This window comes from Perognathus longimembris, chromosome 7 (assembly GCF_023159225.1).
Source record: "Perognathus longimembris pacificus isolate PPM17 chromosome 7, ASM2315922v1, whole genome shotgun sequence".
NCBI classification, from domain to species: domain Eukaryota; kingdom Metazoa; phylum Chordata; class Mammalia; order Rodentia; family Heteromyidae; genus Perognathus; species Perognathus longimembris.
In genome coordinates, this window is record NC_063167.1 from 23,051,379 (window position 1) to 23,066,183 (window position 14,805).

General features: G+C 48.0%; 2 protein-coding genes across 3 annotated transcripts in view; both read right to left on the bottom strand.

The window, feature by feature from the left end:
- Stk40 (serine/threonine kinase 40) overlaps nucleotides 1-6,994 on the bottom strand; it is a 42,318-nt gene extending 35,324 nt beyond the window's left edge. The window contains exon 1 of the mRNA XM_048350910.1: nucleotides 6,809-6,994. The gene's annotated coding sequence lies outside the window, so the exon portion shown is untranslated. The remainder of the gene's footprint in view (nucleotides 1-6,808) is intronic.
- The window catches only part of Oscp1 (organic solute carrier partner 1), a 50,573-nt gene continuing 40,200 nt past the window's right edge, over nucleotides 4,433-14,805 (bottom strand). For both annotated transcript variants that reach the window (XM_048350913.1, XM_048350914.1), the window contains 2 exons: nucleotides 8,363-8,372; nucleotides 4,433-4,447 (listed from right to left, as the gene is read on the bottom strand). The gene's annotated coding sequence lies outside the window, so the exon portion shown is untranslated. The remainder of the gene's footprint in view (nucleotides 4,448-8,362; nucleotides 8,373-14,805) is intronic.

Here is a 14,805-nt window from a genome sequence, read left to right on the forward strand (position 1 = left end):
GTAAGTATGTCAAACAAGTTAAGTATGTCAAAGCAAGCATTAACTTTGCCATTCTTGGCTCTGGATTACAGAACCTGGGAAGATATTGGGGGAGGCGGGGGGGGGGGGGCTGTGGGCCAAAGGCCAACTTCTAGACAGACTCACCTGAGCAGGTGGAGGAGAAAAATGCTCCTGTTTCAGGTAATTTTCCTGTACTCTTTCTTTACATCACAAAAAAGCAGGCGATGGGAGTATCTCTCAAATTCCAAATGGCCTGTCTGAAGCACTGTCCATAGCCCACTCCTTTCCACAGCCCAGTGTGACTGAGGGACAGCTCTCGGATCCCTCAGAACTCAGGGGGAGAAGGGGACCAGGGTTGCTGCTTCTTTCTTCTTTCAGCTCTGAGAGCTAGGTGGCCTCCAGTAGACACTGCTCCTTCCTGAGAAGTAGGGCTACATTTGCTGACCTGGCATCAAGCAATAAATCCAATCTTAAAGCCTCTTTCTATGTAGGAGCTCCAGGGAAAGCTATCTTCCTGGGGGCGGGGAGTGGGAGCTGCTATTCAGGACCCTATTCAGGCTATAGCTTGGGGGAATATCAGGGATGCTATGGGCACATGGAGGGGCTGCACTAGTTTCTAGAACTTAAGTTCATTTCCCTCCTCCAACTGGACAGAGGAAAGGAAGCTGCTCTTTTCCCTCCCTGGTGCTGATATAGGCAAAACCAGAGGGGGACCTGTACCAAAGCTGGAGAGGGTTCCTTAAATCTTGGCACTCTATCCTCTCCCTTGTGGGTGAGTTCAGGAATTACTGAATGGAGCTGGAAGATTCTATGAACTGTTATCTACTCCCTGAGCCACTTTATGTCTGTGCTGTCATTCTGTCATCCAAACCAAGAACCACAGGGCCACCTGACATGTCCTCCCTCGACCATCACTTCTAAACACTTCCAGAGTCTAGTTGATTTCCCTCGTCTCTGACTGCTGCCCTTCTGCCCCATCTTCACTGTTTCTGCCCTGATCTAAAACACTACAGTTTTTGCTGTGATTACTGGACAGACTCACTTTCCCCACTCCATCCTCCACCCACAAGAAAGAAGGCTCTGCAGAAGGTGCAGGTCAAACTGTTCCTTCCACACCAGACATCCATCACTAACAGATGCAAAATGCTTTTTTTTTTTTTTTGCGGGGGGGGGAGGGGGGAAGCACAGTCCTGAGGCTTGAACTCAAGGCCTGGGCACAGTTTTTAGCTCTTTTTGCCCAGGGCTAGTGTTCTACTACTTGAACCACAGCTCTACTAGCTTTCTTTTAATTGGAGATAAGTCTCATAGACTTTCTTGCCTGGGTTGGCTTTGAACCATGATCCTTAGAGCTCAGCCTTCTGGTTAGCTAGGATTATAGGCAAGAGCCACCAGCACCTGGCAGGATGCAAAGTTTAAGTATCTTGCATGATACATGCCTACCTCTCCAATGTGTCCTGCAGCCAGGTCCCTTTACTCTCTATGCTGGAACCCCTGTGACACACACCTGCACTTGTGCTACACTGTTCCCACCTGTACCTCCAGAAGACACTCATGCCTCCAGGTCCAATTCAAATTCAAAGGGCTCCCCAAAGTTCTCCTCAGTCTCCTCCTCCTCATCATCCCTAGGTGAGTCACTCCTACTCATACAATCCCCGCTACATGCTGCCCAGACTTCAGGGAGACACTCATCAAGCTCTGTGCAAGAGTCTATGGATTAGGTGCCTGCCTCCTGGCTGGACCACAACCAGCTCCTGGGCAGGGTCTTAGTTCCATCTTTTTCCTCCCATCCCAGTACCCAACACATGCCAGCAATACATGGGAGTTCATGTGTGCTCTTAGGGTTCTAGATTGAGACACCACAAACATAAATTATGTGATGCTTCCTGAAGACAACAAAACCAGGCTAGGGTCCCTGGTAGGAAACTCAAACATAAGAAACTCTATGAGGGGGCTGGGGATATGGCCTAGTGGCAAGAGTGCCTGCCTCATATACATGAGGCCCTGGGTTCGATTCCCCAGCACCACATATACAGAAAATGGCCAGAAGTGGCGCTGTGGCTCAAGTGGCAGAGTGCTAGCCTTGAGCAAAAAGAAGCCAGGGACAGTGCTCAGGCCCTGAGTCCAAGCCCCAGGACTGGCCAAAAAAAAAAAAAAAGAAACTCTATGAGGCAAGCACTTTTGCCACTAGGCCATATTCCCAACTCCGCATAAGAAACTCTAAATAACACTTTCTCCTGTGTATATTTTAAAATTATATATATATATATATATGGAGAGAAAGAGATAGAGAGAGAGAGAGAGAGTTATTTTTGCCGATCATGAGGCTTGAACTCAGGGCCTAGGCGCTGTCCCTGAGCCTCTTTGTGCTCAAGGCTAGCACATTAACACTTAAGCTACAGAGCCACTTTTGGCTTTTTTTGTGTTGTTTATTGAAGATTAAGAGTCTCATCAACTTTCCTGCCCTGGCTGACTTCAAACTGTAATCCTGAGGTCTTAGCCCCCTGAGTAGCTAGGATTACAGGTGTGAGCCACTGGCACCCAGATTGATATTCTTTTTCTCTGTAGCCCTAATTCTATTTTTTTAATGGTCCTTTTAGAAAGGGGACTGAAATAATGAAAAAAGAAATCAGAGGGCTGGGACTATGGCCTAGTGGCAAGAGTGCTTGACTCGTACACATGAAGCCCTGGGTTCGATTCCTCAGCACCACATATATAGAAAATGGCCAGAAGTGGCGCTGTGGCTCAAGTGGCAGAGTGCTAGCCTTGAGCAAAAAGAAGCCGGGGGGGGGGGGGGGGGGGCTGGGGATATAGCCTAGTGGCAAGAGTGCCTGCCTCGGTATACCCGAGGCCCTAGGTTCGATTCCCCAGCACCACATATACAGAAAACGGCCAGAAGCGGCGCTGTGGCTCAAGTGGCAGAGTGCTAGCCTTGAGCGGGAAGAAGCCAGGGACAGTGCTCAGGCCCTGAGTCCAAGGCCCAGAACTGGCCAAAAAAAAAGAAGAAGAAGAAGCCAGCCCCGAGTCCAAGCCCCAGGAGTGGCAAAAAAAAAAAAGAAATCAAAGCAAATGAGAGACATGTTCTCTTCCTGGCAGTGTGATGCAATCCTATCTGCTCAGAGCTAGAATGAACTCTAGCACAGGTGATGTAGGATACTTTGCCTACATTGGAGCAAATTACAAAGCTTCAAGTCACTGTGGAAGACAAGAATAAAAGGAACACCAGTATTTGGGTGGAGTAAATGTCCTATCACAGCAAAGGAAGACTACATTGCAATTGAAGAATCACACAGTGTGTGTTATGGATAGCCAAGAATAGAGCAGCTATGTGGCCAGGTTGAAGAACAGGAAGCTTTGACCACCTCAAGTCAACATGAGACATCATCAGTACTCCTTAAACCATCACTTGGGTTCTAATGATATTGTTGACAGGTGACAGAAAAAAAGAACCATTGTTTTATTCCTGTTACTACAACTCTGTTCTCTTTCCACACTCCCAGATTGGTGTTGTCAAAGAAAACGGCATAAATATCAAGTCATGGAAATGGGTTCAAAAAATCAACTACAGAACCAGGAGAAAAAAAAAAAAGGTCCTTTTATCCAGGTGCCAGTAGCTCCTACCTAATCAGGAGGCTGAGACCTGAGGACTGAGGTTTGAAGCCAGACCATGCAGACAAATCTGACTTGCTCTTATCTCTAATTAACCAACAAAAAGCCAGAAGTAAAGGTATGGCGAGTGCTAGAGTGCCAGTCTTGGGCAAAAAAGCTAAGAAACGGGCTGGGGATAAGGCCTAGTGGCAAGAGTGCTTGCCTCGTATACATGAGGCCCTGGGTTCAATTCCCCAGCACCACATATACAGAAAATGGCCAGAAGTGGCGCTGTGGCTCAAGTGGCAGAGTGCTAGCTAGCCTTGAGCGGGAAGAAGCCAGGGACAGTGCTCAGGCCCTGAGCCCAAGGACCAGGACTGGCCAAAAAATAAAAAAAAAATTAAAAAAATTTAAAAAAAAGAAAGCTAAGAAACAATGCCAAAGTTTAAGCCCCAGTAATGCACATAGACACACACACACACAGACACACACACACACACACACACACACACACACACACACACTCTAGCTGAATTATTGGCATTGCTCCTATATAGATTGGGTAAACTCCTTATAGATTTCCTTTCCAGAAACAAAACAAAAGAAATTCTGGGCTCTTGTGTTTTTGTTTTTTGTGGGTGGGGGTAGGGCTTGAACTCAGAGCCTGTGTACTGTCCCTGTGCTTTCTCTCTTACGGCTAGCACTCTACCACTTTGACCCATAGTGCCACTTTTTCTGGTGGTAAACTGGAGATAAGAGTCTCATGAACTTTCCTACTCCAGCTGATTTCAGTGATCCTCAGATCTCAGCTTCCTTAGTAGCCAGGATTATAGATGTGAACCACTGGTGCCTAGCTGCTCTTATGATCTTATAAGACAATTCTAACAGCTCAATGAATGTTCTAGTTCCCATGACCTGCTTCCACTAATTTGCATGACTTCTTTCCAATAATCTATAATAAAAACTAACACTTCTCAAGCATTTACTGTTTGAGTCTCCATTTATATTCAGTGAATACTAATTACTTACTCAGCAAGTTCTCAATGAATCCCCATAACTGCTCTACTAGAGAAGTACTCCTATTGCCTCCATTTTATAATCGAGAAAGCTAAGTATGGAGAATAAGTAGCCCCTAGTGACTAGCACAGCTGGGATTAGAACTCAGATCTGTCTGAGAGCTAAGCCAAATAAGCTCTTAGCTTCTACAGCTTACTGCCTCTCCCAAAGGTCAAATTAAAGGCACAGTATGACACTCCTTATCACTAGCTGGCTTTCTGAGAGGGCAGCCCCACCTCCCTGGCTGCTTAGGTGACCTGCAATCCCAAGAAGAGAAAGGAAAGGCTCACATGCCAGGCCCATGTGCACTGGTTACACCTGTCATTTCTCAGCAGAGATCTATTACCCGGATACCAACTCTCCTTTCAGAAACCTGCAGTTGTCTACAAATTCTCCAGCCATTTATCCTTCCTCCCTCTTCCTTTACTAGGACTCCAGGGACCTCAATCTAAAACAGGGACCCAATTATGCCACATCTTGGCTTAAAAGGTGAAAAGCTTCTCATTGTCCTGGGCATAAAGTCCCAGATCCATTAATGTGCTATTCTCTAGTCAACTATTGCTTCACCTTGCACCACACCAGTACACTGAACAATCTGAGGTTCCTAGAATAAAAAACATGCTTCTCTCTCTCTTACTCTCTCTTCCTTTCATTGTCATCTAACCCAGTCTCTCCTTCTACAAGTACCACATCCTATAACCCAAGTTGAGCTAGCAGTGACTGAGCTATGGCTTCCTCTGCTGGGCTTTCTGATGCCACCAGCTTTTTGAGATCACATTTCAACTATTTGTTTACAGGCCAGTCTCTTCTTAACTAGACCATGAGCTCCTTGAAATAGGAATAGCTAATGTTCTCCTTTGTGCAATTAGTATATGCTAATAAAAATAAAGTAATTGAACTGTTAAGTGGAGGACATGATTCTATGTGTTTTGCATGTGTTTGTTAACTTTTCAACCTCAACCCCATAGTAATTTTGTATCACCCCCCTATTTTGCAGATGAGGACACCAAGGCTCAGACAGCTTCATAACTAGAAAGATGTCCAGCCAGAATTTGAACTTGAGAAGTCTGGCTCCAAAGCACACTCTTAATGTCTATACCATAATGACAATATTATATACACAACTTGATTTTTCCAGGCAAGGACCTGTTGTTACGTGGGGAATGAATGAATCAATCAATCAATGGGGACTACCTAGAGTCTAGTCTAATCCACACACACTTGCATAGCAGGGCCACTAAGGAAAGCTGTTTACAAGTACGATTTCTCTGGGTCCTACAATTACTTATTCTGCTCTTCCTTATCTCATGCAAAACTACTCAGCAAAGAGGGACAGGCTCCAGCCCAGCATGACTGCCTTCTTCCCCTCTGGTTCTCAAAGCCAAGCAAAGCCAACCGGTTTCCTCCAGTGACTTAAAACAGAGCAAAGTCTACCCTGCCACAGAAGGTGGCTGTCACCTCTTCCTTCCGCCAACCAAAAGACAACAAACTTGGGGAGTAGTGGGAGGGGGGAGTGTGGACGGGAGGGGTGGACAACGCCATCGGGCATCCAAAGCACCTATCTCCGGGCCGAAGGTGGGCCCAAGTGGCGTGGGAATGGGCGGGCCTGACCGGCAGGCAGGTGAAACACTGACCACAGCAAGCTTTCGCTTTGGAGAAGACCGGCCAAACACGGATCTGGCAAGCAGGTAGCTCTGACTCGTACCTGAACGCCGCCCAGGATGTGAAAAGTCTCCAGCAGCGGTGGTACCGGTGCCAACGGGTGAGGACTACAGGAGGAAGGAGCCCGGCTTGGCCCTCCCTGGGGACGCGTCCTAACTTTCAAGTCTCTCTCGGGATCGGAGGGGTGGGTGGCAGGGAGAGGTGGAGAGCGCCGAAAACCTGACTGGGTTCAAACGCCTGGGTGGGTTGACTTAGCGCCTGAGTGGATCCGAGCAAAGCTGGCAGTGCCCAGCCTTCCCGGGGCTGCGACGGGGACCGAGGCTGCCGCCCCCGGCCCCGGGGAAGGCAGACCCCGACAGAGAAGGGAGCATCGGCTGTGGCCATTTCTCTCACGCCCAGATGGCTCCGGTCAATTAGTCAGGTCCCACCGCCACGGCCACCCAGGCCCAACCCCCCAACACGCAGCCACTACCCGGCACCCCGCTCCGGGACCCCCCTGCCTCACCTTCCCCGGGTGGTCAGCGCTGCTCGCCCATAGTCCGCAGCCCGGAGCCGGGGGGCTGCTCGGCGCTCCGTCCCGGGGGCCGGGGCCGGGCCGGGGGCGTGGGAGCCGCTCACCGCCGTCTCCCAGTGTCGCCGCCCGAGCCGCCGCCGCCGCCGCCGCCGCCTCCCTCCATGGCTGCGGCGCCGCCACCTGACAACGGAAGTGACGTACGGTCCCGTCCCGCCCAGACCACGCCCCCTCCCGGGCTCGCCCCCTAGCTTGAGTCAATGGAACTCGGGTTGGGACGCCATCTCGACCACGGGCGGAAGGCTTCAGGGAGGAGACCAAGACCAGATTGAGGATTGGTTCAGGGTGGACTCTGGGTCGCTTCTGGTGAAGTGATTGGAGAATGAGACTCTAGGGGGCGGTATCTACCGCTAACCTATGTCAGCGGTGAGGCTGGAACAGAGGCACCGCCTCGCCCGGACTCCGCAGAGCCCCGTGGGCCCTACGCTTGCCCTGACAGGGTTGGCCAGGATGCTAGATCGGTTTATCAGAAAAGCAATCCTTACTTGACCCTCATGCATCAGCTTTCTGGAACTCAATGCGGAAAGCACTGCAGTTGGGCCCTGTAAAAGACAAGGATTCCTGTCGCAACGCTCACAGTTCATTTTCCTTGAGGCCCCTTAGTGTCAACCTGAAGGTCCTGGAGTCTGGGACCAGGAAGGTTGACAGTGATGAGTTCTCACGAACGATGCCAGCCATCTAACTTCACCCCGTCCCTCCCGGTACAGTTTCAGTCTCATTCTCCTCCTCCTCCGGCAACCACGCCCTCCATGAATCAGCTTCTTGCTCCAGCCGATGAGCCCTTTAAAGGGATTGCATCAGGCTGGTGACTCACTGGGGCTTTGAGAGTTTGACTTCCCTCCCCTGGCAAGCAGAAACAGCCTGAAAGACTCAGTGGCAGCAGCACTGGCAGCCATGGCCCCCACTCCTTTGTCTCAGAGAAGTGAGCAGGGGTGCTTCTGCTTGTGACTTTAATTTAGATCTTTCCAGCTGTCCCCTGGGTCACTCTATGTGTAGGCTCACGTGTCAAAGCCTGTGTGTACTGCTGAGGTTCCCTAAATGTGTGTGGCCAGCCATTTAACCAGTAGGTGTATTTGCCTTGTTCACACAGGAAGTACTGGACATGAGGGCTGGTCTGAATACGGTCTGGCTGGCCAGCCTGTGTCCAGTTCTTTGTCTCTGTGAATGCCTGGTACCCACTGAGCTGCTGAGAGGGCTGAAAAACAACACTAATCAGAGCACCTCCCACTCGTGTACCACCTACTGAGTTAAGCTCTTTAGAGATATAAGCATTTGGCCTCTGTTTTACATGAGAGGTAGCTAGAGCTCTGAGAAAGGAGGTAACCTGTCCAAAGATACACATCCAATAATGGCAGGGCTGAGATTTGAGCTAAATCTGGTGGATTCCAAAAGACTAGAATTTGAATCCCTGCAAATTCCCTAATCCTCCTAGCTATCCAAATAGAGATAACACTTGGTAAGGTCTCTGTGAGGGCTCAGTGAGTTTTGCAAACAGCTTCTAACTGGACCCAGCAAGTGATCTATCTCACTCATGTCAGTGGCAGAGCCTCAGTGAAGTATATGCTCAAAACAGGCCTAGTGAAGTCAGGCCCCAGCCCACCATGCTCCTTTCTCTGACAAGGGAAAAGCCTAGGGATTCCGGAAACCCTGACTCTTGCAAGAGTGAGTTTTGGGTTTTCCAGAGCTCTAATTATCAGCTAGATGACTCACTCAGTGCTGACACCACCATTCCCATCCCCTGGAGACTCTTGGCTGATTCAAAATATAGAATTGTAACAAAGGGGAGGAGAAGGAAAAGAACTGAGGAGAGAGGTAATGAATAGAAACTAAAAGTGCCAGCCAGAAGAGAAGAAAATCTGTCACCAAGACACCAACATGAAGGATCGCTGGGACACATATACACTGTGACATTCTCCTGCTGGCTCTCCAACTCTGGCTCTCCAATTCAGGCTCACTGGCAGATGGTGCTGACATAGCAAAGTGACACCTGTCACAACAGTGGGACATGGTGGCTTGAAGAGGTATATAGTCACATTTCTACCTAACACAGAAGGAGGGAGGAGGCCTCACCCCCAGGGGCTTCTTGATGCTTTGAACTTATCCTCCTTAATGGCTGATTTTTGGCCTAGATATGGCATTTTTTGAGTGTGGCTAGGTATGATCACTGCAGAGGCAACTGACACCTTACTCATCATCAGTAATGACATCAAGAGCCCTGGGAAACAGAATTGTATCACAGGGCTGGGATGTAGCTCAGTGGCAAAGCACTTGCCTAGCAAGTGCAACATCCTGGGTTTGATCCTCAGTACCAAAAAAGAAAAGACACACACACACACACACACACACACACACACACACACACACACACGAATTGTATCACAGTTAAGATCATAGAAAGCCAGGTGGTAGTGGCTTATTCTTATAACCCTAGCTATTAAGGAGGCTGAGATATGAGGATAGAGGTTTGAAGTTAGCCCAAGCAGAAAAGCCTGTGAGACTCTTATCTCTAATCAATCAACAAAAGACTAGAAGTGGAGGTGACCTTGAGTGAGAAAGCCAAGCTAGTGACGAGCCTGCGCTGATGGCTCATGCTTGTAATCCTAACTACTCAGGAGGCTAAGATCTGAGGATCATGGCTCAAAGCCAGCCTATCTTATCTCCAATTAGCCATCAGAAAACCAGAGCCCCAGCAAAAACAGATCATGGAGTTTGGAGCTAGGCAGACCTAAGTTCAAATCTACACTCTGTTGTTCACATTTAGCTTCTGTGAGCTTGCTTGAACTCCTGTAAAATGGAGCTGTTAGCTTACGGGGTTGTTATCATGATGCAGGAAGATTACTTTCATCCCACGAAGACTGATGGAGTGTTATGATAGCATTTCTAGTATCATAGCTGTGCCCTGTGGTGTATAAAGAAATCCTGGCACAGGGCATGGAACAGATAGAAACCATTTGTAGTGACCATTATATGTTGCTCATCTCAGCTCTTTGCCTCTAAATAACCATGAAAGCTAAGGAGAGTCCTCTTTCCTCAAGAAACAGTAAAATGATGGAGTTGGACTGGGTCAGTGGGCTTAAAACCTCCCACCTTAAAGTCTTTTTCAGTATTTTCCTCCACATAGGCCTTGTAATTGGGAAATTGTATCTGTATATAGCACATCACTCATCATAGCCATTATAGCTTATGATCAGGAACAGCAGACTGGGTGACCACCCAGAGCATAATTTCACCCCAGAGCAGACTAAACCAGTTTCGTCATACTTCAGCTATGTGCTGTTTCTCTGGGCCCTTCTACAACATTCAAAGAACTGCTATTGCCCCTGTAGACCCTCAGGCCAGGTATGCCAGAGCAGAACTCACAGAAATGGCTTAAGTCCATCCAATGCAGCATGCTGAGAGCAGGGCATGCTATCTCCATGGGGGGAGTTGACCTGTAAGCTGCATGTCCACTGGGCTTTCTCCAGTGCTTCCCTGGCAGTCTCTTCCCCCATGCAAGCAAGAGACTCTTGAACTATTATTTCCAGGAAGAGACAGCATTACTCTCAAAACTCCTTGGGTTCTGTCATTAGCTGGGCTGCACATCAGCTGAAGCTGCAGAAAGGGTAGATGTGGGCTTAAGCCAAGGCCATGGTAATCCAGACATGGGTGGTACAATAATATCTGAAACTATGACTTCCATCTTCTCCTTGGTGTTCCTGGGTCCCTCCCTTATGCACTTAGGTTACTGTGCATTTGTTGCTCCAGGAAATGAAGGGTACAACAGAATGAAACAGAATGAATGCAGAATCCATTTTTAGGTTCTGGATTCCAAAAGCCCAGCCTGCATGGAGGAATGGAAAGCATTTCTGTGTAGAAACAAATTTAGAAAACTGTGGACTGGGGGGATGTGGGAACCTAACGCTGGAATGGAAAGAGGGTCCCCTTCCTGAAGCTTCTCCAGGGCTGGGGAGGTTAGCTGGTTCTCAGGGGTTGCTAAGGGACAAATGCTGGCTTTTCCCCAGGTGCGGCATCAGGGAGGTAACAAAATCCGCTTGAGAAATGCAGTTGAGAAGCTGTGGGCTGCATTTGGCCAAATTGGGCCTAACCCAACAACTTTTTGGGTCTAACAGTCTGAAGAGAACAGGAAAGCAGGAACCTAATTAACTTGGCTTCTGCCATGGGCCACAGTGACATATAAAGGGGCCTTTTACTCAGGGGTTAAGTAAGCAACTTTCTAGGGCTGATGCCCAAAGAACAGACAAAATGAGAACCTGTTAGTGGATGCCAGAGTGACGGGATGACCACCAGCCCCTCATTGGCTTTGGCACTTAGAAATAAGATTCCCCAGAATCCAGATATCTTCTGAGGAAAATGATGAGAACTCTGAAGCATCTGCAATTAAGTTCTGCCACTATGGCTGGGTTGGGAAAACAGGAAGTAAAGTAACTAAAAGAAAATCCAAGGGCTGGGAATATGGCCTAGTGGTAAAGTGCTCGCCTCATATACATGAAGCCCTGGGTTCGATTCCTCAGCACCACATATGTAGAAAATGGCCAGAAGTGGCGCTGTGGCTCAAGTGGTAGAGTGCTAGCCTTGAGCAAAAAGAAGCCAGGGACAGCGCTCAGGCCCTGAGTTCAAGCTCCAGGATTGGCAGAAAAAAACAAAACACAAACAACACAAAACAAGAAAATCCAAGCTGGGCATCGGTGCCTCAGGCCTGTAATCCTAGCTAATCAGGAGGTTGAGATCTGAGGACTGCAGTTTGAAGCCTGCCAGAATAGAAACATCCCTGTGAAACTCTTTATCTCCATTTAACCACTCAAAAACTGGAAGTGGTGCTGTGGTTCTAAGTGGTAGGGCACAGGCCCCAGGTTCAATTTCCAGCATACCTCCTCTCCCTAAGAAGATAGAGAAGACAGGGAAAGAGAAAGATGAACTAATATTACTAAAAATATATTGCACCTATGGGGAGAGGGAGAAAGAAAGAGAGTGACAGACACTGGTGATTCATGCCTGTAATTGTAGCTACTCAAGAGGCTGAGATCTGAGGATCTTTGTTCAAAGACAGCCAGGGCAGGAAGTTCTATGAGACTTATCTCCAATTAATCACCAAAAAGCTGAAGGTGGAGCTGTGGTGAGAGAGAGACTGTAACCAGTTATACTGACCAAAGGCCTGTAATCATGTGGCCCATCACCCATTTCTCCACCTCACCTGGCTCTCAGTAGACAACAGTGTTTTATCCACTCCCAGCCTAGCTTTGCCACTTAGTGCTATGCACTAACACTTCCTTCTGCTTTCCCTTGGCCCTTTAAGTGGCAGGCATCTTCTCAGTTAATTTCACTTCCTCAGACTACTTTCCAAAATAAAATTAGCTCCATTACTGTTTATTTCCTTCACAGTTTCAGTACATATTTTTCTTTCTTGGTTTATTATATCTTCCTCAGTAGAATATTGGGGGAAGGGGCGAGATTCTTCTTTTGGGACAGGGGTTGGTCTTGGGGCTTGAACTCTGGGCCTGAGTGCTGTCCCTGGACTCTTCAGCTCAAGGCTAGCATTCTACCACTTGAGCCACAGTGCCACTTCTGGTATTCTGGTGATTAATTGGAGATAAGAGTCTCACAGACTTCCCTGCCTGGGCTGACTTTGAACTGCAATCTTTGGATCTCAGCCTCCTAAGTAGCTAGGATTACAAGCGTGAGCCACCAGTGCCCAGGTTGGGGGGGGCAAGATTCTTATCACGATATTCCTTTAGTTGGTACCATTGTGTCTTACCATGCATAGTGGGTGCTAAACTTCCTGTGGGAAGGAGGTCATAGGCTGGTAAACCCTGGGCTTTCTCAGCCTTTACCTGGGCCCCGATAGCATTTTGCAGCAATCCTGGACCAGGCCACAAGAGACCCACTTTCTTGGGGTTTGCAGGCATTGCTGTGCTCTCCTCTTGGGGCTTGGCTTGAGTCATAGCAGAGCTTGACTCCTTTCCTTCCCAGAATTCTGCTCAGAAAGGACAGAAGGCCCAGCAGGGAAGGTAGATGACACTGAGGAAACACATCCTGAGCCTTTGTCCTCTGCAAACCACACAAGCCTGATGCTTCTTACACTGGTCCTACTGAGGCTGTAGAAATCCCTGGCACACACACTAAATAAAGCCTCTTCTATTCCTACCCTGCTCCCTATCCCTAGCATGAGTTCCCCTCAAGCTTGGAAGCTCCTCTAAACTAATGTTCTCCCATGAAGTGATGCTCACATTTGGAAGGTGAGCATATCACCAGGAAGGCTGCTGTGGTTAACTCCCCACCAGCTCATCTCTCCTCCTGCTTTCTGAGGGTCTGTTGACATTTCCACAGCAAGGATTTCTCTACTGGGACTGCCCTTAGTTTCTCTTATACAGTGGTTAGCGTGTGGTGTTTGTTGGTCCCTTGAAATCTAGCTTTCGGAAGGGCTGCTCATGGAAACTCATGGGATGTGGTTTTCTTCTAGCTGGGACCCTCTGTTCTCCCTGAACTGAAGGGCAATTATTATACAGTGTGTAGAAGAATCATAGCAGGCAGGTGGCTTATAATGCAGATACCTGGGTGACAGATTCTGGTTCAAGTCTGAGATCAGGAGCCAGGAAGGAGCATTCCTTGTATACATTCTGTTTCAATGATCCATGAACAACACTTTGACAAACACTGGGCTAACACAGGAAGGCAGTGACCTTGGCCTGCTGGTGTCAAATGGATAATCCTCTCTCAAATCTCATGAAATGCAAGAGCTTTAGGTTCAGTAGGCTGGCCAATTCAAAATGCAGGCATGGCTCTTCTCAAACTGGATTTTATCTTAGTTTTTTCTGGACCCTCTAGACTAGGAGCTCCTTGTAGGCAAGTTCAAATCTTATTTGGCGTGTGTGCAACAGAAAGCCCAGGGCTGTTATTCTGTGACTGTTTTGAACATAAACTCTGAGTCCAAAAGGCAGTTACTTTTACTGAGGTGGTTGTCTGCCTGTGGCAGGTTTAGAATAGAGGGCAACTTCAATCAAGACTTGGTTTCTAACTCTAAAGACCCAACCATTCTGAGAACTGAGGACTGATTTCCTGCTATTTTTGTTGTTGTTGGTTGTGGGCTCGAACTCAGGGTCTGAGTGCTGTTCTTGAGCTCTTTTGCTCTAGGCTAGCTCTCTACTACTTTGATCACTTTAAGCTACAGTGCCACTTCCAGTTTTCTAGTGGTTAATTGGGGATAGAGTCTCACAGACTTTCCTGGGCTGGCTTTGAACTGTGATCCTTGGATCTCAGCCTCTTGAGTAGTGAGGATTATAGGAGTGACAACCAGGAGGATTATAGGAGTGACAACCAGCGCTCTGCTTAATTTCTTGCTATTAACTGAACTCACACACCTGAGGGGAGGGCCTGGGATACTCCACCCTCTCTGCTTCCAGAAACAGCAATGAGATTTATAGCCTCTTCACCAGCATGTGAAGAAAAAGGCCCTTTTCCATCTGACCACACTGAAATAGTACTAGGACAGGTCTCATTTTCTTATGTGTTTCCCAGAATCATCAGGAAAACTTAAAAGTTCTAGTGTCTGGGCTGTACTCCACATCAACTGAATCTGACCCTGAGGGTAGACAGAACAGGTGATTGCATTGTGCAGCCAGGTTTGAGCCTACTAATCAGGACTGACTGGAAGCCCAGCACACATTAGGGACAACACTGAGGCATGGATTTGTTAGCATCCAAATTTGGTTTTATGAGATGAACACAATTCCAAAAGTTAAAAAACCACTTGACACAGGTCCTAATTCAGTAAATCACAGATTCCAATGCAAATGATCAAAAAAGGGGGATTGTCAACTACCCCAAGGCCATAGGCAGACAGATAGGATTCTGAGTCCCAGGTGAGCCTGGGAGGTGGAACCCTATGAAAGGCAGCTGTGAAAGATGGCATCTGTTAGACACCAGGCTCCAGGTAG